Source organism: Palaemon carinicauda, chromosome 1 (assembly GCF_036898095.1).
Source record: "Palaemon carinicauda isolate YSFRI2023 chromosome 1, ASM3689809v2, whole genome shotgun sequence".
NCBI lineage: Eukaryota > Metazoa > Arthropoda > Malacostraca > Decapoda > Palaemonidae > Palaemon > Palaemon carinicauda.
This window is the reverse complement of record NC_090725.1, coordinates 97,417,395-97,442,827: the sequence shown is the minus strand read 5'-3', so window position 1 is coordinate 97,442,827 and position 25,433 is coordinate 97,417,395. Positions and strand designations below refer to the sequence as shown.

Below are 25,433 nucleotides of genomic sequence, written 5' to 3'. Positions count from 1 at the left end.
CTCATCCGTGGATGTCGACAAGCTCAAACACGCTTCCATCCTTGGGAAGAGCTTGTTTGAGCCCAAGGACAGAGACATGGACAGCTGTTGTGCGGAGGAAGTCGACTTCCGTTTTCACTCCTCCAAGGTGCTTTCTTCCAGACCCTGCAGGCCTCCAACGCCTCTTCTTTCAGCCTCGTCGGCCTAAGTTATCGGACCGGCTACGGCAGTTAAGACAGGGTGTACAATAGCAGTCCCCTCCTGTCAGGGACAGGTAGCACGGGAGGCTCTCCCGGGGAGGCATAATCCTAGAGGGAGCGGCAGAGTTCACAAACTCTAGGATTGGCAACCCCCCCTGGCAGGTCTCACGCTGGGGGGATGCTTAAGGTTACTCATCTGGATAACAGCTTCCCGATGCCGATTCCTGCACGATCTCCGTGATCAGCCTAGGATTTCGCGCCTTGCTCTTACTATCTCTCCGTCTCTGTCAGCGAATCCAGTGTCACTGAACCTCTAAGCCATGGGGTCGGAAAGAGTTTTGCCCGTTTGGGCAGAAGGATCCATGCCTTAGGAGAAGGTCCTCCATAGGGTCGTCGACGGCTTCACCCCCCGGCTTCTTCAATCGATAATTCTCGTAGGAAAGCATCTGAGATGGGAGTTCCGTCGTCGACCTCTCAGCTCTGATCAAGTTTGTCGAACAAACTTCGTCCAGCGTGGAACAGCTGAGTTGATCAGACTGGTAACGAGGCTGCAGGACTCCTTAGGCCCTGGATTGGAAGGACGGGTACTCCCAGTTTCCATTCCATCCATCTTCCAGGAAGCTCTTGGAATTCAGCCTAGACTACAGGTGTTCCTGCTCAAGATGCGGTGTGGCGATCCCGCCGCGGCATCGCAGGTTTTTCCCCAGAGAACTCTCCCTGCTTTCCTCATGGCCGCTCAGGAGCAGGCTTCCGCCTCCTTCGCTTTTTGGAGGTCTGGTCAACCCCGGTAGGCTCGGGTTCGACCTTCTTCAACACCGGGACAAGCTTCCGGGTCTTTACCAAGAGTGAGGGATCATGGTAATTTGCTAAGAGCCTTCTACTTCTGCCTCAACATCTGGAGTATCTAGCCATGATATTGAGTCAACGGCCATCCCACGTTGAAAACACCGCTTCTCGTCCGATCAGCGAAGTTAAGCAACGTTGGGTCTGGTCAGTACTTGGATGGGTGACCGCCTGGGAACACCAGATGCTGTTGCCTCCTTCTCCGAGCCTTCCCTTCAGTTGACTGTGGCAAGGCTGAGGAGAGTCGCAGTACCTGTTCTCAGTCAGGCAGAGCTTTCAGCCCTACCTTGGAACGTTTCTTGGGTCTCTTTTCCTCATTGTCCCGTCTAAAGTCCCGAACGGTCGCCTCAGGATAAGTTCCCTGTGAGGCGTCCCAAGTTCCGGTGGTATCAAAGCAACGATTAACCGGACTTTCTGGTCCCTATGGGACCAGCGGAACGTTTAGATCTGCAATGGGGGTTGACCTATGGAACCTCTTGATGGGAGTGGATATTCTCGTCCTTTCCCCACATTTTGATGCTGTTCTCGGACTCGTCAAAGTAAAGGGGGGGGGGGGGGGGCATGTTCCAGTTCAGGCCTATGGTCAGGACCTGAAGGATACCTCCCCATCATTCAGGCAGGCTTAGGGGCCGTAGTCTGGCCCCTCTAAGGATCCTGCAGTTCCTGCCGAGTCGCTCCGTGCGCGACGACTTCATGGTACTGGCGTATTCCAACCAGCAAGGGACGCATTTTCATACCTTCGCATCTTGCAGTAGAGATACTGAGATGATCCGAGGTCCTCTCAATACCACTATCGGCTCGCTCATTCCGGGCAGAGGAATGTTCTCTCCGGCTATCTGAGCAGAGCCTCGCAGATATTGAGTACCTGGGGGTCTTTGGCCTTTAGTAACCAGCAAGTCCTGGCCTGGGGGACCTGATCGCGACAGCCTGGACCTTCAAGCTTCCGCTGTTCTTTCCCCCAGTCTCAGACCCCAAGACCCTTTGGCAAGATGCTTTCCGGTGATGGTGGGACAACATCGACGCCTGCGTCTTCCCAACATTGTTGTCTGTTGAGAATGGGTCTCAACACGACCAGGTTGTCTGTCAACCTTTCGATGGCCCTGAGAGCTCCACTGTGACTATACGCAGAACGGTTTCCGGACCCTCTACTTCCCCTGTCGGAACTCCCGGGAGAGCTTCTTCCACGGCACAGACTACTCAAACAACCACACTACAACATCTTTCACGAGCCGTTGCATCGCTTCGGCTTCACGCCTGGAGACACTACGCCGCCTCCGCAAGAAGAGACAACCCGCTACAGTCGCGGAGCGGAGGTCGCGTCACCTGCGATAGTCATCCGCAGGGGTCTACCAGGTGAAGTGGAGAGTCTTCTGTGGTTGGTGTCGTGGGAGAGATACCTCTTCCCTTGAGGCCTCTTCTCCAGCAATTACGGAGTTATTGCTTTTCGGCGGGAGGAAACTCTTTTCCGCTCTCGGCAGTGAAGCCTATCGCTCAGCCTTTCCCTGGCCTTCAGGCTGAAAGGAATAGACTTTTTCCTTCCCGCTGGACCTTTCTTCGCTCATTCGAAGCTGCGAACGTCCCTGCCCCCAGTCGTAGTGAGACCTATGAGCGAACGTCCCTCCTCCATGGAGCATGGTTCGGACTCTTTAGTCCCTTAAGAGATCTTCTCAAGAACCATTACGTCAGGCCGCTGATCGTATTCCGTCTTGGGGGACGGTGCTCCTGTTCACTCTGGCCTCAGCCAGTGTGTAAGCAATCTTCTTGGTCTCATACTACTCCGCCCTTTCAAGGAAATAGGGGAAGGCAACATTCAGGTTCGCTCCTGAGTTGTTTTCTAGACTCAGAATCTTGGAGTCCCGGGCCTTTGGTCCAACTCCTAAAAGATTTCGAGTCTCCTTTCTGTATCAGATGACCCAAACCTTCTCCTTCTTGCCAGTAAAGGAATCGAGGGGTTATCTTTGAGAACAGCTGCAGTTTGTCCTCACGTGCAGCCGGGTTGGGAGCACAGGAAGGACACAGGAGAGAGTCACCAGTATACCTCTTCAGCTCGGACTCAAGGACATTCATCTCGACCTGGATCCAGACCCTCCCCCGTCACGTCGCCCTACAGCACGATGTCGGATACATCGCAACGTCCCTCGCCTTCGAGTAGAACTACTCTGTGATGCAGGTGCTACAAGCTGGAGTCTGGAAGTGTCTGATGACCTTCGCAGCCCGCTTCCTGCAGGACGTGACCCACAGGAGTATCGATATGTTTCTATCGCTCTGTGGTGGCTACACAACAGCTGGTCTAACCTCAGGCTCCTTTTTGGACAGGTAGCAGAAGGTTGGGGGCATTGTTAGCAGGTTTTAGTCTGCATGAACGAAAGAAGTATGTCTGGCCCTTACTTCTTTCTTCATCATCCCCTCTACTGGGGAAGCAGCATCCTGGTCTCTGCATAGCTGACCTCAAACCTCTGCAGGTAAACCATGCTTCCTTGTGTTCCGAGTATTGAGTCAATACTGTCGCGTCCCCCATACCCTGACGAGGTGGTATTGGGAACGTCCTAACCCAGAGTTCCTTCGGGAACTCCAGGTCAACTGCCTAGGACGGGTCACACTTTCTTCCTTCACACACAAGGTTATGTAGGCCACACGTTTCTTTGCGGAGCAAGGAACTTGTGAGGTGCAGGGACTCCTTTTCTCGAGTGCGACTCACTCGGATTCTGAGTCCCTGAGTAAAGCCAAAGCCAGTATGGCTGGGGACTTTCCACCCTTCCTAAGGGGCGAGTCACCCAATGTAAATAGCGTGGTTTGTATTTCGGTTACGGAACAAATGACAAATTCGGAGATAATTTGTATTTTTCCTAACCATACAAACCTTAGCTATTTACACATATTTGCCCGCCAGCCCTGTCCCCCAAGTCAAGTCCTACCTCTAAATGAAGTGAGACATTTCACCGGTGTGTGAGGGGGGGAGGGGTAGCAAGTTACCCCTCCCCCTACCCCTGCTAACTAGCGCGGGGTAGGAAACCCTCGTTAAAATCTAATGGCTCGTCATTTCAGCTACGCCAAAAGTAATACCCAATGTAAATAGCTAAGGTTTGTATGGTTAGGAAAAATACAAATTATCTCTGAATTTGTGTCATATTTGTTGTTATCCATGTATGATGAACACGCGGTAAAAAATCCTTAGAATATATGAACATGACAGTATTGAAAATTATGACTGACTAGAACTTTAGAGCAAATGTTTAAAATTTATCACAAAGCAGAAGAATATGGGGGGACACCCATTTTTTTAATGAAACCTATTTGTTAATTTTGTTTTCACATAAATTAAGCAGACAAGTGATATGTAGCATAGGGAACATGGAATTCATTATGTAACTGATCCCTTTCTATATTAAGTCTGTAAAAGGATGCAAAGTTTCCTTGGGGGAACAGCGACTTGTCAGTCGTTTAAAGTCTACTTTGCGTCAAGGTTTCACATACCTCAAACTATCAGTCCTGACAAGAGATTCAGAGCTTTTATTTAATATTTGTTCCCACACCCATGCAAACCTTTCGTTCGTTACTATGGATATATCGTTCCAGCATAGCTGGAAACTAGCCATAAACCTTTTACGCAAGGTATTAATAACTTGCGCTAGTTAGGGGGGATTAGACCAGCCATCCCACTCAAACACCACTGTTTTTGACTCTGTGTAGTGGAGACTTGTTGTCTCGCTCTCCCACAAACCCTAAAATTAAACGGCCTATAAACTCACTTTGCTTTCTTCTATCTCTTTGCAGATGTGTGTGGTCTTTTGAGGACTGCCATTATGCAGGTTTGCCCTGGCATTTAAGGTCAATCTTGCGGGACCTGTATGTCAGCTCGGGAGACGGGATCCTCATTCTCTTTCCTCTGCATTCAGACGACACTCCTACACTTGGGCTTCTCCCTGCGGAGTGTTGGGAGTGGTCATCCTCCGGCGGTAAGGTAGGCAACAGAAAAAGAAGTCTAAAAGGGATTCTTCTTCCTTGTGATCTTTGTCGAGGGCTAGAAAATCTTGACTTCTGTCTCCAGTGCCATGTCCCTTCGCCGCTGACTCTGCCCGTTCAGTCTCCGCTGGGGGACAGATGAACAACAGTGATGAAGGTTTGACTCCTGGACAACCCTCAGTTGCGGAGGACACCATCGTTTCCCCTAGCAAAAGCAAAGCAGTGGTGCCCATAGCAGAGGAAGTCTATTTGTTTGGACGCTATGCATCAACTGTGGCCTTCCTTGGGGCTTTCGGGTTCCTCCTCTTAGGAACAGCTCTTGGAGTTGCTGAAGCTTGGGGAATAGGGGGTGTGCACATCTGCCTCTGCAGGGGGGTGGCTATGTCCACCTCCCGAACTTCTGGAGTGGCATTCCCTACAGAAGGTCTTGTACCCTTTTCTGAAGTGTCCTCTGTAACCTGCCCACCTTAGAAGTTACTGGCAGTCTCTCCCCCGATGAGCTTGCCAGCTGAGCTTGCTCAGCATGCTGTGCACACTCAGCTCAAGGAAGTGAGTTCCCTCAGCAGGAGAAATGGTCTTTCTCCACCTTTTGAGGTAGGTCGCCTTCTTTCCAACACAAAAACGCTTCCTCATTTGAGTGGTCTCCCTCTCTAATACCTTGCATGCAGGCATTAGATTCTTCTATGCCTCACTTCAGCTCTTTGGAGCGTGCAGATGGTGGTGACTGCCTACTTGCCCCCTCAGCTTTGCTCGCTTCCATAAGAGTGCGTATCCCCTCCTGTAGGAGCACGCAAGGCTATGTTCATGCACCTGTTCATGGTGCTATGGCGTGTGGACGATCAGGTCCTAATTGGGCCGGAGAGTTTTGCTCTTTAATACGTACTTCACCAACCACGTGCTTGCGATGTGGGTGACCAAGCTCTTCCCACTGATGAAGGTATGCTTGCTTCCCAGGTTGTGTGCGCTATCTTGGTTCACTTGTCGAGAGATGCTAATGTTCGTGAAGGACGCACTGGGGTTCTTGAGCTCGTAAGGGTGGGGAAACAGGTGGTTAGTAAACTGGTCTCGGCTTTATGTCAGAGGCCTCTTTTCGACTAATCTCTATCTCCCACGTGGTGTCAGGATCTCCTGGGAGTTTCGATCCACCTGTGGACCCCAGGCATAGAGCACTGCTGCTGCTGCTCCTCCTGTGTCACGTCCTTCTGCTCCTCCTGAGTGTTCTCTCCAGGTACCATAAGTATCTAGACTCTAAGGTCTCCCAAACCTGCTCTGATCCCATTTGGGAGAAACTGAGAACCATCCTGGTAAAACCGGCAATACAGGTACTCATCACCCTAGGAAAAGCAGGGGTCCACTTCCGGAGCCCTTGTCGGTTCCGGTGGACCCTATACATAGTCACAGCAATTGGTGAAGGCTCCTCTGAAATAGACTTCATCAATCCTTTTTGCCTCTTCTCAACCAGGCCCCGGGAGCAAAAGGACATGATAACTCTTCCTAAGAACTTTGCATTGAAGGGAGATCTTGGTTTGGTCCTAGTCTTGGTGTTACCGACAGCACAGAACCTCCCGTCTAGATCTTGGTTTGGTCCTAGTCTTGGTGTTACCGACAGCGCAGAACCTCCCGTCTAGGTCTCAGGCCCCTGCAGGGGACCCCGTTAACGAACTTGAGCCCGTCTGGGCTCCTATGGATGTGAATTCGGGTCTGGACGAGACGCAAGATGATGTCGCAGACCACTCTCACAGCGTGCAGCCCATGGCTGCTAGTCCTAAAGCATCAGCATCGGAGTAGAGAGAGTCGTACCACTCCTTCATACAGGTGCTAGCCTGTATAAGGAAGATGAATAATTAGGGCGATCCTTCCTATTCTACCCCCTAGTGGTGAAGGAGACAGTCCTGAATTACTACTGCCAGGCCCCCAGAGCTTGAAACCAGGAGAGAGTTGTGATGGGAGCTAGATAGGTGTTCTCCAGGACTTAAAAATCTCTGATGGCAGAGAACTCATCATTCCTACTTCCACTGCTGTTCATGTGGCAGAGGATATACTATGAGATCCTAGATGATGATTCCTCTCCCCTCTCCCGTGCCTTGCCCCAACTCATAATTTCACCTTTGATAACTTGGCAGTACAACAGGTGGCGTTCTCGGCTGCATAGGCCGCGAACATGAAGCAGGTTGCAATGGCTTCTTTGCAAGCTGCTTCATGGATTGACTACTGGTTTGGCTCACTAGGCTATCTGATTTCCGATAAGGATTTGGCCTATTCAGAGAAGCAGAAGGCAATAAACACCTTCTTACTTTCAGGAGCAAGGGCAATTGAGTTCCTCGCCCTCAATCTGGCCAACCAGTGGATAAACTGGATCCTGAGAAGGCGTGGCATGGTCATTTATAGATACCAGAGGCAGGTGCCAAGGAGAGAAGCATTCAAGTTTGCAGCTCGTAAGAGGAGGGTCTTTCCCTGTTCAACTCAAAGACGTTGACGAAGTTGCAAGGCGCTGTGCTTCGGCCTGTCTACAATCCCCCAATTTTCAATATTAATCTTACCCGATGATCATGTAGCTGTCAACTCTGTTGCCCGACAGAAATCTACGGTCGGGATACGCCAGCGATCGCTATACAGGTGGGGGTGTACACAACAGCGCCATCTGTGAGCAGGTACTCAAGTTCTTCTTGTCAACAAGAACTCAATTTTTCCTCTGTCGTGCCTCCGGCTAGACCTACTTGGATACGCTGTTGATTCTGGAGTTATTGTTCACGATTTGGTGATGTATTTGCTCTAGAGTTTAGCCTTCGCTATTCAGGAAGCTTTATCTTTAGCTTAGCAAGCTTTTGGAATTAATTTGAATTAATTATGGTGACGAAGAGAGTATGGACTCTCTTTCACTTTTAAATGGCCGACCCTTCCCTTAGACGGAAGTGTTGGCGTCGAAGAGAGTATAGACTCTCTTTCACTTTTTATTTTATATCTCTCCGCCACTTATAGGCCTCTTCGATTAACTTTCCTTTAAAAAAAAAAAAAAAAAAAAAAAATATGCGACCTTTCCTAATAGTAGGCGGTCCTTACTTGGAACCGAAGTTAATTAACATTGAGCTCGTCATATCGTTTTTCCTGTTAAGAATTTATGCTATTTTAATTTTATGTTTTTGAAAGAATTTCTTTGATAAGTCTCGTACTGTTTTCAAAGTTGAACTAACGTTTTGTTTAGTCTCCGCAGTTGTTGACGTTCAGAACGTTCAACTTGCGCTCTATCGTTACGATAGAGAGAGAGTATTCACGGTTTCACGTTGCAGTAAGAGTAAACCGATTCTAGCGTTTCGTTCATTCTTTCTTAGCTTAAATGGTTTTAATTCTAATAAAGGAACTTTTTATTTGGGAAACCTTTCAGTTTTTTTCCTTTAACAAATAATATGTTTTAACGATATATATAATTGGGCTCATCTCTCAGGTTCTAAGTCAAGAGAGAGAGAGAGAGAGAGAGAGATAGAGACGGAGGGAGAGAGAGGAGGATAAACGTTTCGTTCAAGCGGGTAACGTTGTTCTCGTTTTTTTGCTCTTCTCCCTAGTCGATAGAGGGGAAGAAGGTAAAACGTTTCTAGAGTTTTATTCTTGTTCCCAGGCTTTATGCGGTGAGAGATTTTAAACGTAGTTTATTTGATCTAGTGTTTAGTCTCTTTTCCAGCCACTGAATTCTTTATCTTTCATTATGTTTTTCTGTTACATTGTAATACTGTTTTCGCAATTACTACCTTTTAATGAAGGATAGGATTGCGTGTTTCAGGTACAAACCACTTAAAGTTTCGAGTTCAGTGAAATAAGTGCAAACAGAAAATCAAAAGTGATAAAGTGATATGCGCAAAGTGTTACAGTGTTGCGTTCGAGGGTTCGTCTGTTCGTGCCAGTGGTTCACCTAGTCCGATACCTCTTACAAGCTCCCAAGCCCAGGGGAGAAGTAATGTCGAAGGACTTATGGGTTCCTCAGGCCTTGATCGACGAACAGACGTTTCCCTCTGTGGTTTCGGGTGTATCTACACACGTTGCCGACGTGATCACCCCACCCACACAAAGACGAGAGAGCCCATTTATTCCTCGTCTGCGGAAGAGGTTTCTCGCAGAAACCATGGACCAAATCTTGCAGCTTTTAAGTGCAAGTCGGTCCCTTCCGCGCAAGTCCAACGGCCTAGGTGTAGCCACTGGGTCAGTTCGGACTCGCTGCAGTACGACAACTGCACACCTCCTAAGAGAGGCTAGGTGGTACCGCAACAGGCAGTAACTCCGTCTGTTGCCGCACCAGCTGTTTTAGACCCTCAGTCACAACGGACAGTAGCTCCGTTTGTTGTTGTCTTTCATAGACCCTAGTGGTCCATGCTGCAGACTATACAGTCTCAGCTTGCTCCTTCATGCAGGAGTATCATGCTGGAAGGTTGACAATGCAGCCTGTTTACCTACAACCCGCCGAGGTTGTGCGCTCAGCAGATACTGCGGCTGCCTGCTCCCACACCACACCTGTGAGAGCTCCTCCACCGATGCGCAGTCCTCACTGCCAGACGCATGTTCTTGCTGCACCATCTGCTAACATGCGTGAGCTGCCGCATCAGGAGTTGCCGGGTTCCAGCACTATGCGGCATTCTCCTCAGCCCATGCAGCATGCTCCGCATACCATGCAGCATGAGCCGCATACCATGCAGCATGAGCCGCATACCATGCAGCATGAGCCGCATGCCTTACCTCATGCTCTGCATACCATACCGCATGCTCTGCATACCTTACAGCATGCTCTGCATACCTTACAGCATGCTCTGCATTCCTTACAGCATGCTCTGCATACCTTACAGCATGCTCTGCATACCTTACAGCATGCTCTGCATACCATACCGCATGCTCCTCAACCCACCGCAGCCCCTCCCACGCACCAGCACTCTGCTTTTGTTGTTGCCAGCTCCCACACTCCAACTGCGGAGAAGGTTGATGATGCACCCGTGGGCCTACACCTCCCACGGTTGTGCGCCCGGCATGGCTTCATGCTCTCACACTCTTGTTGTGAGAGCTCCTCCACCCATGCACAGTCAACCCTGCCAGATGTATGATGACTCCCACACACAGAGCACTCCGTTGCCGTGCGGGAGCTACCACAAGCTGCCGTGTTTTGACACGGTGTGTCAGCCTCTGCAACACACTGTGGTTACCGCCACTCGCCAGCAGCAAACTAGTCAGGCAGGAGTTGAGGCTTCCCCACACATCTTTGGTTGTTGCCAACTCACAAATTGTCATGCAGTTACATGACGTTGCCTTCTGGTCTGCTACTTATACACCAGTGCTGTATGTCCTCACGCTCCTGTTGTGGTTGACAGTTCAGTTTTTGACAGTTCACAGACTGTCAAGCAGTTTCATAACGTTGCCTTCTGGTCTGCTGCTTTTGCACCAGTGGAACCCTCACTGAGAGAACTTAGCTTTTCTCGGATATGGTTCCTGTAGATGAGAAAGTGCTGTTCTCCCTCCTTCTGATATTCCCTTGAGGACTCTGTCATTTGGAGAGGAGCCTTAAGCTGCTTAGCCTCCTATGGACTTTTATTTAAGCATAACATGCTTCCAGGGAGGGTAAATGGTTCCGCTTCAGTCGCTAACCCCGTCTGTTGCCACACCTGCTCCCATAGACCTTGAGCTTTGTTGCAAGACATGCAGTCCAAGCTTAGTCCTTGATAGAGGATTTTTTTTTACGGAGTCAGTGTGTCACTGGGAAGACGTTCAACAACCAGCAGAGGTGACTTGTTGTGACGCAGTGCGGCAACCTCAGCAACCCGATAAGGAGTTGTCTGTACTACCCAGACAGTCTAGACAGTTTCGGGTTGTCGCTGTACTTCCTCGCTTCCCCATGGTTGACAGTTCACAGACTGTGCAGCAGTACCATGATCTTGTGTCCGGCTCCGTCAGACGACTGGCTTTTAAGAGCTCCCACAAGTCGTCGCTGTCTGGAGAATCTCAGATGGACTATGGATCTGACCAAGGAACTGGGCCTCCTGGTCAATTTAGAGAAGTCCCAGCTCGTTCCATCCCAGACCATTGTCTACCTGGGTATGGAGATTCAGAGTCGAGTTTTTCGGGCTTTTCCGTCGGCCCCAAGGATCAACCAAGCCCTAGAATGCATCCAGAGCATGCTGAGAAGGAACCGATGCTCAGTCAGGCAGTGGATGAGTCTAACAGGGACACTTTCATCGCTGGCCCTGTTCATCGAGTTAGGGAGACTCCACCTCCGCCCCCTTCAGTATCATCTAGCTGCTCACTGGATAAAGGACATGACGCTAGAGACGGTCTCAGTTCCTGTTTCCGAAGAGATGAGGTCTACTCTAACGTGGTGGAAGAACAGCTTTCTTCTCAAGGAAGGTCTACCTTTGGCTGTTCAGAACCCCGACCGCCGTCTCTTCTCGGACGCATCAGACACGGGCTGGGGTGCGACATTGGACGGACAGGAATGCTCGGGAACATGGAATCAGGAGCAAAGGACACTTCACATCAATTGCAAGGAGTTGTTGGCGGTTCATCTGGCCTTGATAAACTTCAAGTCCCTCCAGCTAAACAAGGTGGTGGAGGTGGACTCCGACAACACCACAGCCTTGGCTTACATCTCCAAGCAGGGAGGGACTCATTCGAGGAAGTTGTTCTAGATCGCAAGGGACCTCCTCATCTGGTCAAAAGATCGAAAGCTCACGCTGGTAACGAGGTTCATTCAGGGCGATATGAATGTCATGGCAGATCGCCTCAGCCGGAAGGGTCAGGTCATCCCCACAGAGTGGACCCTTCACTAGAATGTTTGCAGCAGACTTTGGGCCCTGTGGGGTCAGCCAACCATAGATCTGTTCGCTACCTCGATGACCTAGAGGCTCCCGTTGTATTGTTCTCCGATTCCAGACCCAGCAGCAGTTCACGTGGATGCTTTTCTGCTGGATTGGTCCCATCTCGACCTGTATGCATTCCCGCCGTTCAAGATTGTCAACAGGGTACTTCAGAAGTTCGCCTCTCACAAAGGGACACGGCTGACGTTGGTTGCTCCCCTCTGGCCCGCGAGAGAATGGTTCACAGAGGTACTGCAATGGCTGGTCGACATTCCCAGGACTCTTCCTCTAAGAGTGGACCTTCTACGTCAACCTCACGTAAAGAAGGTACACCCAAACCTCCACGCTCTTCGTTTGACTGCCTTCAGACTATCGAAAGACTCTCAAGAGCTAGAGGCTTTTCGAAGGAGGCAGCCAGAGCGATTGCCAGAGCAAGGAGGACATCCACTCTCAGAGTCTATCAGTCTAAATGGGAAGTCTTCCGAAGCTGTTGCAAGGCCAATGCAGTTTCCTCAACCAGTACCACTGTAACCCAGATTGCTGACTTCCTGTTACATCTAAGGAACGTAAGATCCCTTTCAGCTCCTACGATCAAGGGTTACAGAAGTATGTTGGCAGCGGTTTTCCGCCACAGAGGCTTGGATCTTTCCACCAACAAAGATCTACAGGACCTCCTTAGGTCTTTTGAGACCTCAAAGGAACGTCGGTTGTCCACTCCAGGCTGGAATCTAGACGTGGTCCTAAGGTTCCTTATGTCATCAAGATTTGAACCTCTCCAATCAGCCTCTTTTAAGGACCTCACATTAAAAACTCTTTTCCTCGTGTGCTTGGCAACAGCTAAAAGAGTAAGTGAGATCCACGCCTTCAGCAGGAACATAGTTTTCACATCTGAAACGGCTACATGTTCCTTGCAGCTCGGTTTTTTGCTAAAAACGAGCTTCCTTCACGTCCTTGGCCTAAGTCGTTCGAGATCCCAAGCCTGTCCAACTTGGTGGGGAACGAACTGGAGAGAGTACTTTGCCCAGTTAGAGCTCTTAGGTACTTTCTAAAAAGGTCAAAACCTTTACGAGGACAATCAGAAGCCTTATGGTGTGCTATCAAGAAGCCTTCTCTTCCAATGTCTAAGAACTCAGTTTCTTACTACATCAGGCTTCTGATTAGGGAAGCACATTCTCATCTGAAGGAAGAAGACCTTGCTTTGCTGAAGGTAAGGACACATGAAGTGAGAGCTGTGGCTACTTCAGTGGCCTTCAAACAGAACCGTTCTCTGCAGAGTGTTATGGATGCAACCTATTGGAGAAGCAAGTCAGTGTTCGCATCATTCTATCTCAAAGATGTCCAGTCTCTTTACGAGAACTGCTACACCCTGGGACCATTCGTAGCAGCGAGTGCAGTAGTAGGTGAGGGCTCAGCCACTACATTCCCATAATCCCATAACCTTTTTAACCTTTCTCTTGAATACTTTTTATGGGTTGTACGGTCGGCTAAGAAGCCTTCCGCATCCTTGTTGATTTGGCGGGTGGTCAATTCTTTCTTGAGAAGCGCCGAGGTTAGAGGTTGTGATGAGGTCCTTTAGTATGGGTTGCAGCCCTTTATACTTCAGCACCTAAGAGTCGTTCAGCATCCTAAGAGGACCGCTACGCTCAGTAAGGAAGACGTACTTAATAAAGGCAGAGTAATGGTTCAAGTCGTCTTCCTTACCAGGTACTTATTTATTTTATGTTATTTTTGAATAACTAATAAAATGAAATACGGGATACTTAGCTTCTTTGTTAACATGTATGCTGGTCTCCACCCACCACCCTGGGTGTGAATCAGCTACATGATCATCGGGTAAGATTAATATTGAAAAATGTTATTTTCATTAGTAAAATAAATTTTTGAATATACTTACCCGATGATCATGAATTTAAGGACCCGCCCTTCCTCCCCATAGAGAACCAGTGGACCGAGGAGAAAATTGAGTTCTTGTTGACAAGAAGTACTTGAGTACCTGCTCACAGATGGCGCTGTTGTGTACACCCCCACCTGTATAGCGATCGCTGGCGTATCCCGACCGTAGATTTCTGTCGGGCAACAGAGTTGACAGCTACATGATCATCGGGTAAGTATATTCAAAAATTTATTTTACTAATGAAAATAACATTTTTTCTCAAGTGTGTTCTCTCTGTTATCATCCTGGGCCCCTGCCAACATCGTTTGTCTGTTGCGTTATCTAGATGATTGTGGTTGATCCTAGCAGACTCGGTGGAGACCCTTCTTCTATACACCAAAACAAGCTCCTCATGTTTTTGTCTTGATCTGGGGATTGTCATAAATTGCAAAAAGTCCTCCCTGCAACCATCTCAAAACATAGTATATCTCGGAATGCAAATAGAAACCCTATTAGGCAAGGTATTTTCATCCCAAAACAGAATACACACACTAAGGGTAGTGGTACGTCCCTTCCTGAAGCAAGAATTTTTACAAGCACACCTGTGGCTGTGGCTGTTAGGTCACCTTAACTGCCTTTAATATCTGGTCCCCAACAGCCATCTATGCATTCATTCTCTCCAGTGGCAACTGAAAACCTTTTAGTCTCAGCACATGGTTCCCTGGACTTCAGAGTTTCGATAGTATCAGAGCAAAAGAGAGACCAAAGTTGGTGGGTAGTGGATACAAACCTCCTCAGGGGAGTAGATCTCTCTCCTTCCCTGGATTTAACGCTTCACGGGTGCATCAAAAGAAGGGTGGAGCTCACCTGTTGCAGCACATTGCCTCAAGACTAGTCCGATTTTATTAGTAATCCCTCATAAACCTTTTAGAAAGGAGAGCTGCATCTCTGGTTCTCAAGCATTTCCAACGGTTCCTTTCAGGAGGACACTCTGTAGTGTTGATGAGCAACAACACAACGGTAGTCGAGTATTTTAACAAACATGGAAGTACTTTTTCACAGCAGCTTTGCCATTTAGCTGTGGAAATCCCAAGTTGGAAGGAAGAAAACTAAGATTGCTTGTCAGCCAAATTCATTCCAGGCAAAATAAACATCCTTGCAGAGACAATCTAAAAGCAAGATAACTCGGATAGTTAGCTGCGAGTGGTCTTTTGCTTGGCCAGATAGCCAACAAAGTCCTGACTTTGCGGAGTTTGCTGATGATAGATGTGTTTGCAACGTCCTTGAACCGGAAGCTTCTGGTGTATTGCTTGCCAGTACTCGATCTCCAAGCATCTCTGCAAGATGCCTTCAAATATCTGTTGGACAACATGGACGCCGACGCAGTCCCGTCACCGTCAGATGATAAAACTTATCAACGAGGTGAGGCTATGGCAAGACCTATCAATAACCTGATAGCAAACAGAATGGTACCCAGACCTTCTTGTTCTGCTCACAGAGGTACTGAGAGTTTCCTCCCCTACCTAACTTCTCAAACAACCTTACGCAGGATATACCACAATGCAGTCACTTTTCTACAACTTCACGCTTGGAAGTTTTCCAGCATGGCGTAAAGGATGTCAGGGTACCTCCGTGAGTCATCTGTCGCTGTCTATTAGACGAAGTGGGTTGGTGTTGAGGAAGAGGTCTCTCTCCTCTCGATGGCACTATCCCTCCCCCACCATCTTACTGTACCTCGGGGAGGAAAAACTGCTCAGTCTCGGCGGTTAAAGGCTACTTCTTAGCCTTGAGCCTTGTCTTTGGATTAAACGGAGTTAACATTTCCTCCTCGACGGAATTTTCTCCTCGTACCGAGTTCTGATCTTACCTGCCCCCAGTCGGAAAAGTTAAATCACCACCTTGGAATGCAGTTCAAGTACTACAATCACTGAACCGCTGTGTCCGTCCTCTGATTGTGAATTAACCCTTAAGACTGTTTTCCTTCTTACTTTGACTGCTGCCTATAGTGAGTTGCATGGTCTGTTATATGACATAGCCCATTCAAAGGGATGAGGGAAATTAATGCTCAACTTTGTCCTAGAGTTTATTGCCAAGACTCGTAATCCAGCTGTAATGGACTCTAGGTTCCTCCTGGATTTTGAGTCCCCATCATCTAACTGATGATCCTGATCAGCTGTTACTGTGTCCTATGAGAACGCTGAGGCCCTATTATTGACAAACTACTGGAGCTTGCTTACACATCAAATGACTCTTTGTAGGCACGGGCAGTGTCAAGAGGAGAGTCTGCAAGAATACGATTTCAACTTGGAATTGCCAGGTCATCGAACAAGCAATGAATCTAGACACCTAAATAAGATTGCAGACTCAGAGCTCATGATGTTAGGGGGTAAGTACGTCCCGAGCATTCAAAAGAACTACTCTATGGGACAGATCCATCAAGTGGGGTCTGGAAATTTCAGAAAGCCTTTATGGCCCATGACCTGCAAGACTTAACCCACAGAAGCCTGAATATGTTCTCCATAGGTTTTGCGGTGGCAGCACAAGTGGTGTAAGCTAACCTCAGCTCCCTTACAGGACAAGTAGCAGTCGGTCGAGGGCAGATTACTCTTAGCCTGGGATGAATGGATAGAATTAACTGGGCTTTTCTTCCTTTATCTTTCCCCTCTCTTCTTGGGGCACAGCATCTGAAGGACTCTCTGCAAGCTGGCCTACCTCTTGACTGTAGCCTGAAATATGTGATAAATATTTTATGTCCCTATCCTTCCTGCAATGGGGAGATGGGCAATGTCTAGGTTAAGTGAGGAGTGTTACCACTCCCCAATACTCTTTACCTGGTCACAGTGCCTAGTCAATATGCATTTACCACAACTGTCCAGGTCGTCAACTCAGGGTACCCCTCTTACACTCGTACGTGCTCAGAGTCCTACCCCAGGTCAAGCCAATTGGGTTTTGAACTTCAACCCAGGGTGTCTTTCCATAGTATGGGTGTTGGAAAAAATGACAAATTTATAAAGTAATTTGTACTTTTCATAACTAATAAAACCTGAGCTTTTTACTAAATACTTATTCCACCCTGGCCGAGAGTGTGTGAGCACCCCGCTCACACACACATGGTGGTATACCCCTGCTAACTAGTGGTGAATTGTTATTACCTCATATAAAAAAGTTTATGGCTAGTCTTCAGCCATGCCAGAACAATATATCCATAGTAAAGAACTCGGTTTGTATAATTAGGAAAAATAAAAATTACTATTAAAAGTTAAAGTAATATCAAATTAGGATATTATTTACTAAATTAAACCAAAAGATTTTAGTAACATTCTCAGTATTGTCTGTCTGTAATTTGTTCATGTTCTTTTTGTTAAATTACATTATCCAAATAAGTTCTTGCAGTTGCTATAACAATTTAGCATGTTCTATTACATTTTTACTCATTTTGTGATTTGACAGTACAGTACTGCATATAATGACTTAGAGCAGGTTGTTGTGAACAGATTTGTATTGAAGGAATGAGCAATTCGTAAGTTATTTCCTGTCATCGAGTGGTCTCGAGACATGTGTTTATTCATTCCTGAAAAAAGCAAGCAAAACAGCAAATTAGGTCATGAAAAATTTGGGGCTTTAAATATTTTATTATTCACAGTAAATAGTAGTAAATATTTCTTATAAAATGAATGGGCAAAATCAAGAAGAACCAAAATCACATAATTTTAAAGTAATCTATTTTTCCTAACTATACAAACCAGAGTCCTTTAATAAGAGTATGACTTCAATGGTTAAAGTTTTAATGACTTAGGTACTGTGATTTGTTCCTACATGAATAAAAATCATATCGTCCTTCAACACAAGACTCATCCTATGAACCAAAATCTAGCTGGTTAAACTTTCGCAAAAAATATTGGAGCACCTGGCCCTATATCAAAAGCAAAGGTGGTGATTTTTGTCAATGTCCTTAATGGTCTGAGCATTGAAATGTCATAGACATTAGATTAGGCCCATACCAAGTGAAATTGGCGAACCTATATTCTTGTACACAATGTGTTGTCTGAATGTAATATACTCATTACAAGAAATGAGTTTGCATACATTCTACCCTGCCTCCCCCTTGTCTAGGAGGATGGGAGAGATAAGTCTTGTCAGAAAAGAATGGATGCTCAGTTATGAAGCTTACCTGCTTCTTGTGTCCCGGTCTACTACATAACAGCCAATATAGGGGAGGGGGACCAACAAGAGTAGAAAGCCAGTCCAATCTACCTTTGATTCTAGCTATGTCAAAACTATTCTGTAACACAAGATGTTTTTTGTCCCATGAGGTAGCTTGGCTTGCTAAACAGCCTGTTGTGCAGCCATCTGTAGACCGAGGGCAAAAGGTATTCAAGGACTTGTGGGGTATGCTCCCAAAAGTAGTGGGTTACCTGGTGTTTCCAGACTTCTGCCTTTTTCAAAAAAGTTGGAGTGTATTTGATATCTCTTTGTGACTTGCCCGAGATAGCCTTTAAATTACCTCAGGGAGCTGGAGTAAGTGTGTGTTCTCAGACATTTTTCTCTTTGTCTTGCTACTGTTAAAAATGAATCCTCTTTAAGCTAACCTCATAGAGCCATCTTAGGAAAGAGAAGCAAGTTCTGATTTCATCTGGACACTTCTGTGAGAGTATAGATGGATGACTTAAACCAGATATCATGTGGACTGCTGGGTTCTGGGTCTTGGCCACAATCTCGGGAACAAAAGTAAGCAACTATCTTCACTTCCTTCGAATTAATAGTCACATATGAGATGCCATGCAGCTTACCAACCTGCTTCACTGACAACTAGGTTAGCAGGAAGACAGTCTAGTGTCAGATCCATATGTTTGATACCACTCTCAAAGGCTCATGTGAGGCACGCATAAGAGAACTCTTGGTATCATCCCACTTGTAGGGCCTAAGAATTCAGGGTGTTTAAGACTGCTTGAAGATCCTCATGAGCATATAAAGTTCCCAACAACCTGGCTCAAGGCTCATCGATAGCCTCTCTTGGCGACACTACGAAAAACCCACTATCAATCAGAAAAACTTCTACTGAAGTGTCCCTTCTACAACAATATTTCCCTCAAAATGGGCCACTTTCCATGTTAGACAGCTCCAGAGGAACTTCCCAGATATCCAAGTCATCTGTGCAATGCCTCGCAAAAAGCCTTTGTTCCAACACGGAATACTTACCTCGAACTACTTTCTTAGGAGGATCTGGGATCTCCTCATTAACTGACCATTTTGCGTAGTTCCCCCTCTCTCTGTTACCTTGTCGGGGCACTCCGGGGCGGAAGGATATTCACCCTGGGGCACCCGTGGCTCAGCGCGTGAGGAGGGGCTGCTAGGTCGTCAGTAAGCGTCTGGTCGCGGCGTAGATATCATCTCGCCGCTCTCTCTCACTTATCCCATCCGATCAGCTTGTGTACCACTTGTTCCTTTGTGTTCCTCACCCCTTGTGTTCTTGTGTTGCTTGTGTGTTTGCTTTCCATCATTATGGAATCCCAGCGTCCTTGTCCCGGGCCCCAAGCTGGTAAGTCTTGTGGAGCCATGTCGACCCGCACACACTGTGCTCCTCGTGTCGAGGGAATAAGTGCTCTCCTTCCTCCATGTGCCCGGAGTGTGAATCCTGGCCAGAACTTCAGTGGTCCTTGTTCGGCAAGAAGAAGAAGAAGGTGCCCAAGAGATCTCCCAAGAAGGCGGGCCTTACCTCGCCGCGTACGTCGCCCTCAGTGCCTTCGGAGAGAGGTTCTCCTTCACCTTCCCCTACCCAGAGTAGGGGACGAGGTAAGTCCATTGCGGGGAAACGGCCGATTGCCGTTCCCCATGAGTCTGATGTCGGGGAATTTGTTGAGAAGGGGCCTATGCAGACGAGTGGGTGGTCTGCTAGTGTGGCGGAAGTTTGTGTGGTGGACGAAGGCCTGGTGCCCGCAGGAGCCGTCTCAAGTGAAGACCCGGTGTGGGGGAAGCCCAAAACAGCGGGGGGTGGGGGAAGCCCAAAACAGCGCCTACCCCCCATCGTTCCAGTGCTTTTCAGGTTCAGCGGGTTTCGGGGGCGGTTGGGACAAAGAAAGGCGGCCCACGTGTTCTTCGGACCCCGACTCCATTGTGTGGACAGCGCCTAGGACGCCCCTTCAGGTCCCCTATGCGGCAAGAAGAGGAGTTCGAGGGATGGGTTGCCTCTCGACCCGTTATCCGCTCGCCCCCGCCGCCCTCAGCTATGCTTCCGCTGGACTGCATGGAGCCCTCTACCCTGGTATCCAGATCAAGGACCCCTAGAAGACTCGTGATAGAGTCAGACGATTCAGACAGCTCTTTTTCCTCGGACAGCTACACCACCTACAGCTCTTTCTTGTCGGAAAGCTCTAACGGCCAGGACTCCAGGAGGAAGCGGAAGAGGTCCAGAAGGAGGAGAGCTAGCTCCCACACCAGCCCGGCCAGGAAAAGGTCGAAGTCCTCGAGAAGGAAGTATAAGAAGAGGAGTTCCTCGAGGAGGAGATATGTCACAGTGGTTCGGTACCATTGTGAGTTGAGCAAGACAGCTGCCGCTCCAGTGCCTGCCTCGGTGGCTGCTGGAGCCGCTTCCGTACCCTTTCCCAGTGTCTCTTCGGCTCTGCACGCTCGTTGGGTGCAGCCGTTGGCACACTTCCAGTTGCCCCTTCCCAGCAAGTCATCGGCTCCATCCGCGCGACGGGACCTTCCGCGGATGAGACCCAGCGGCTCGGCCCCCAGCCACTTCGTCGCAGCAGCTCCGGCCAAGTTACGGAGTACGCCGCTGCCACGACCATCAAGCAGCACCATCCGGATTCCCCCGGGAGGGGGTAGACCCATAATGGCTACTCCCGCCTCGACGGCTCTATCCGCGGCGGAGGCAGCTGCTCCATCAACCCACCAAGAGGGGAGAGATGCCTCCGCTCCCACGGATCCCTCCGTGTTCGATGCTGCTTCCGACACGGAGGTGCAGATAGTGGAGGAGTTGTTGGTCACAGTTGAGTGTTCTCCAGACAAAGTCTCATCATACAGGAAGGTTCTGGCCCTTATTCAACACCACCATAGGCTGGATGAGCCTCAGCCTTCGTCGGAACAAGCTTGGCTGTCAGGTCTGGGCAGGATGATTGACAATCCTGTCCAACAGAAACCATCCCTGACCCTACCTTTAGCACCCGACGTTGCCCTGGGGATGGAACATGTAGATAGATTTGTGTCAGTTCCGAAGAACTCGCTGAGAGCCCAGGGTTCCTTCAAGCTCCTGCCGGGCCTTAGAACCCAAAAGAAGTTCTATGTGCCAGACGGTCGGCACTCAGGGCCCCGCACACTGGAAGAGGCTGTCGCTACCCCGAACCAGGGCAACACCGATGAGCGGAGCCTGAACGCACCAGTGGTGTTCTCGCAAGGAGAGGCGGCCATGATGGAGGACGCCTCGCAAGATATAGTGAATGTAACCTCATGGCTGGACTGGTGGGCGTGCACCCTAGCAGGTTTCCAGCTGGCACACGACCTGTCAGTGCCGGAGAATCAGGCCCTGTTACAGGAACTAATCCGCTCGGAGGGCAAGGCGATGAAGTTCCTCACCTTCCAGTCCCTTACCCAGACAGCTAACTGGGTTCTGAGGAGAAGGGACACAGTGTTGAACAGGCTGCCCCGTAGGCTCCCCGAGAGAGAAGCAAAATTCTTAAGGAACTCCCCTGACTGGTGCGAGACCGAGTTCCCCCTTCAGGCAGTAGCGGAGACAGTAGAGAGGGTTGGGAAGTTGAAGAGGTTGACCGAGCCCAGACAACAGGTGGCAAGGCGGCCCTCAGTTAGAAGGTCGTCAGCTGATGGGGCCTACCTGCCTACGCCTCCGGCTAGGCAGGAGGCCTCCTCCTCTTCCAAGCACCAAACCCCATGGCCCTCCAGAAGGAATGGTGCCCAACCTCAGGCCTCCTTTAGACCAATATACTCAGGGTCAAGGAGAGGCCGCTCTAACCGTCTCCCTGGAAGGAGATAGGGAGAGAGGCCCCCTACGCCTTCCCACGCCTCGGGTGGGGGATGCCTCAAACAATATTGAAAAGCATAGCGGGACAACGGAGCGGATCCATGGGGTGACAGTCCTCAGGGAGGGATACATGATTCCCTTCCTGTCAGAACCGCCCCTCTGATTCCCGAACATCGAGCGGAGTGGCTAGCACCCAAAGACACGAAGAAGAGAGCAGCCCTGCAAGCAGAAGTGGAAGCCATGTTAAGCAAGGGAGCCTTACAGCCCATCCACGATTCTTCTCCGGGTTTCTACAGCGGGCTTTTCCTGGTGGAGAAAGCGACGGGAGGTTGGAGGCCAGTCATTGACCTCTCGGCTCTGAACAAGTTCATCAAGAAGACCACCTTCAAGATAGACGGCGAAGTCGGTGCTGGCAGCCTTGAGGGAAGGGGATTTCATGATGTCCCTGAATCTCAAGGATGCTTATTTTCAAATCCCCGTACACCCCTCCAGCGGGAAGTTCCTCAGAGTAAGGTGGGGTTCCCAGTCCCTTCAGTTCAAGGCCCTCTGCTTCGGCCTGTCGACAGCTCCACAAGTGTTCACGAGGGTGTTCACCCTGCTTTCAGTCTGGGCACACAAACAGGGCATCAGGCTGATCAGATACCTCGACGACTGGTTGCTGCTTTCAGCCTCAGAGGCAGTCTTAAAGGATCAAGGCACACTTCTGCTGCAGTTCTGCAAGGAGCTCGGCATTACGATCAACCTCGAGAAGTCCCAGTTAGTCCCCACCACCAGGATGACGTACCTGGGGATGGTCCTGGACTCCCAGCTGGTGAGAGCCTTCCCTTCCCACGAGAGGCTGGACAACCTAGACCAAGTGATTCCGCCCATTTGTAGCAGACACTCCAATGAGAGCCAAGGATTGGCAGAGGCTAGTGGGTCACCTGGTCCCATTGGAAAAATTGGTCCCACAAGGCAGGCTCAAGCTAAGACCAATACAGTGGAACCTGAAGGCTCTCTGGTCAAAGGAGGAGTCCCCGCAGAAGGTAGTCAAGGTGTCCCCGTCCTCCAAGGACACGCTCCTCTGGTGGTCCGACAGGAGGCACACGCTGAAAGGAATCCCGTTCGCTTCCGCTCCTCCGGAGATGCTGCTCTTCACGGACGCATCGAAAGAGGGTTGGGGAGCTCATCTCCTTGAAGAAACAGCAGAGGGAAAATGGTTAGTGGAAGAAAGGACCCGACATCAATCTGCTTGAACTCATGGCGGTACAAAAGGCCCTGGCGACATTCGCCCGTCTCCTCCGGGGAAACTCGGTGGCACTCATGTGCGACAACGCCACGGTGGTGGCGTACATCAAGAAGCAGGGAGGCCTAAGGTCAAGGGAACACTGAGACCTCACGGCTCAAATCCTGGAATGGACTGAAAGGAACCACATTCTGCTCACAGCCAGGTTCATTCCAGGAAAAAGAAACGTCCTGGCCGACGGCCTCAGCAGGACAGGTAGTAGGGTCACAGAATGGTCTCTTCATCCAAAGGTGGCACAGGAGGTTCTCCAGCGTTGGGGCTCCCCGGTGATAGACCTGTTCGCCACAAGGCTCAATGCACAGCTTCCCGTATTCTGCTCCCCGGTACCAGATTCGACAGCAGCATTCGAAGACGCCTTCCAACACTCGTGGGACGGCCTCGACATTTACGCCTTGCCCCCCTTCGGGATCATCAGGCAGGTGCTCAACAGGCTAAAGCAATCGAGTTCCACAAAGATGACTTTGGTAGCGCCCTGGTGGCCGGAGAGGGAGTGGTTCGCGGATCTACAGGACCTGTCCACCCTTCCTCCGTGGCCCCTTCCGGCAAGAGAAGACCTACTAAGTCAACCTCACTTCCGAAGGTTACGCGAAAACCCCCAGGGCCTGAGGGTACACACGTTGAGGTTATCAAGCGCCTGCTAAGGAAAGAGGGATTCTTGGATAAAACTGCTGCCAGGACGTCGGGATATCTCCGGAAGTCCTCGTGCATTGTGTACTAGGCCAAGTGGGCCACTTTTGTTAAATTGTGTGCCACACAGAATCTGCGGCCCTTAGACGCATCGGTCCGCAGTATTGCAGACTTCCTAGTTCACCCGAGGGACGACCTAGGAGTCTCCATTCCAGTCATCAAAGGAGTCCGTGTGGCACTGGACTAGGTTTTCCTACTCAACCTAGGGACTTCTCGGCACATCTCCATGCTCATCAGAAGTTTTGAACAGTCTTGTGACCGTCGCTTCTCAAGGGTTCCCCAGTATGATGTAGCCAAGGTCCTCAGGCCTCTCTCGAGGCCCCCCTTCGAACCTCTTAAAGACATCCTAGACAAGGACCTCACCCTCAAGGCTGTATTCTTGCTAGCTCTTGCCTCTGCCAAACGGGTGAGTGAACTCCTCGGCTTGTCCTTCGAAGTCTCACACTCGAAAGGTTGAAAGGATATGTCGATTAGGTTTTTACCAGAATTCGTGGCAAAGACCCAGAACCCAACAATTGCGGAGCCTAGGTTTGAGGAATTCTGTATTCCAGCAATTCCGCGTTCGGACAACCCGGAAGACCTGCTTTTGTGCCCCATGAGGACTATCAGGAAATATCTCAGTAGAACATCCAACCTCAGGCTAGCTATTAAAAGTTTGTTCGTATCTTCAGGCCCAGTCAAGAAAGCAGTCTCTAAGAACACTATATCTTTCTGGCTCTGACAGGTTATCAAAAGGGCATACGAGAGTGATGGCTCCACGGTCCCTGGGACCCCGAGACCCCATGATATTAGGGGCCTTAGCACGTCCTTGGCCTTTGACACCAACATGGCAGTGGGCCAAATCTTACGAGCGAGTACTTGGGCCAGACAATCCACCTTTACAGCCCATTACCTGAAGGATTGTACGAGAAAGTCCCTGGATGCCTTCTCCATTGGGCCAGTAATTTTAGCTATGCAGCAAGTTTAGTGGTTTTGAGCCCCGGGTAGCCCGTGGGAAGTAATCGCAAGCGACACAGGTTCCTCCTTACTCCCCCCCCTTCCTTGCTACCCTCTCCCTTCTCCCACCCTTTTCCTATCCTCCTTCCATGGGAGTGATGGACATTGAGGGACACCACGTCTGGATTATATATATAAGCGAGTTGTGCACAAGGTAGACTTTTGCGTGCTTTCCCCTGCTCTCCTACCTCTCCACTGGGTAGTCTAGACCTAGCCTCTTATCTAGGTCTTGTGCCCCAGGATGTTACGATATATTCCGGCCTGTAAGCCACTCCCTCCTCCTAAGGTATAAGTCTCCTAAGAAAGTAGTTTGAGGTAAGTACTCCGTGTTGGAACAAATCACAAATTTTAGGTAATTTGTATTTTTCCTAACAGTACTTTACCTCTAACTACTTTCGGGTTATGGCCCACCCATCCTGCCCTGAGTATCTTACAGGAGTTCGAGGAGGACTTAAAACATATGCTTACTGACGACCTAGCAGCGCTTCCTCACGCGCTGACCCCGGGGCGCCCCGACAATGTAACGGAGAGAGGGGGAACTACGCAAAATTCTTGGTCGGTTAATGAGGAGATCCCAGATCCTCCAAAGAAAGTAGTTTGAGGTAAGTACTGTTAGGAAAAATATAAATTACCTAAAATTTGTGATTTTGCTTGGAAGAGATACTTGTTAAGTCTCCATTTAGTGCAAGGGATTCCACTGAGCAATGGTACCTCTTAAGATGGGGTTAACATTTTGGGTGTGGCCAACAGGGCCCGTGGTCGTCAATAACTTGATGATTAATTGGTGAAGGAAGGAAAGGAG

General features: G+C 49.3%; 1 protein-coding gene, 1 long non-coding RNA gene and 1 other non-coding gene across 8 annotated transcripts in view; 2 read left to right on the top strand and 1 right to left on the bottom strand.

Moving 5' to 3' along the window:
* AMPKalpha (AMP-activated protein kinase alpha subunit) overlaps window positions 1-25,433 on the top strand; it is a 238,031-nt gene that overhangs the window by 204,233 nt on the left and 8,365 nt on the right. The window lies entirely within an intron of this gene.
* Window positions 1,100-1,218, top strand: LOC137659327 (5S ribosomal RNA). The gene has a single exon (XR_011047470.1). It is a non-coding gene; the product is annotated as a 5S ribosomal RNA (ribosomal RNA).
* The window catches only part of LOC137649943 (uncharacterized), a 591,152-nt gene continuing 579,677 nt past the window's right edge, over window positions 13,959-25,433 (bottom strand). Inside the window, exon 4 of the long non-coding RNA XR_011045881.1 lies at window positions 13,959-17,253. This is a non-coding gene — a long non-coding RNA (uncharacterized lncRNA). The remainder of the gene's footprint in view (window positions 17,254-25,433) is intronic.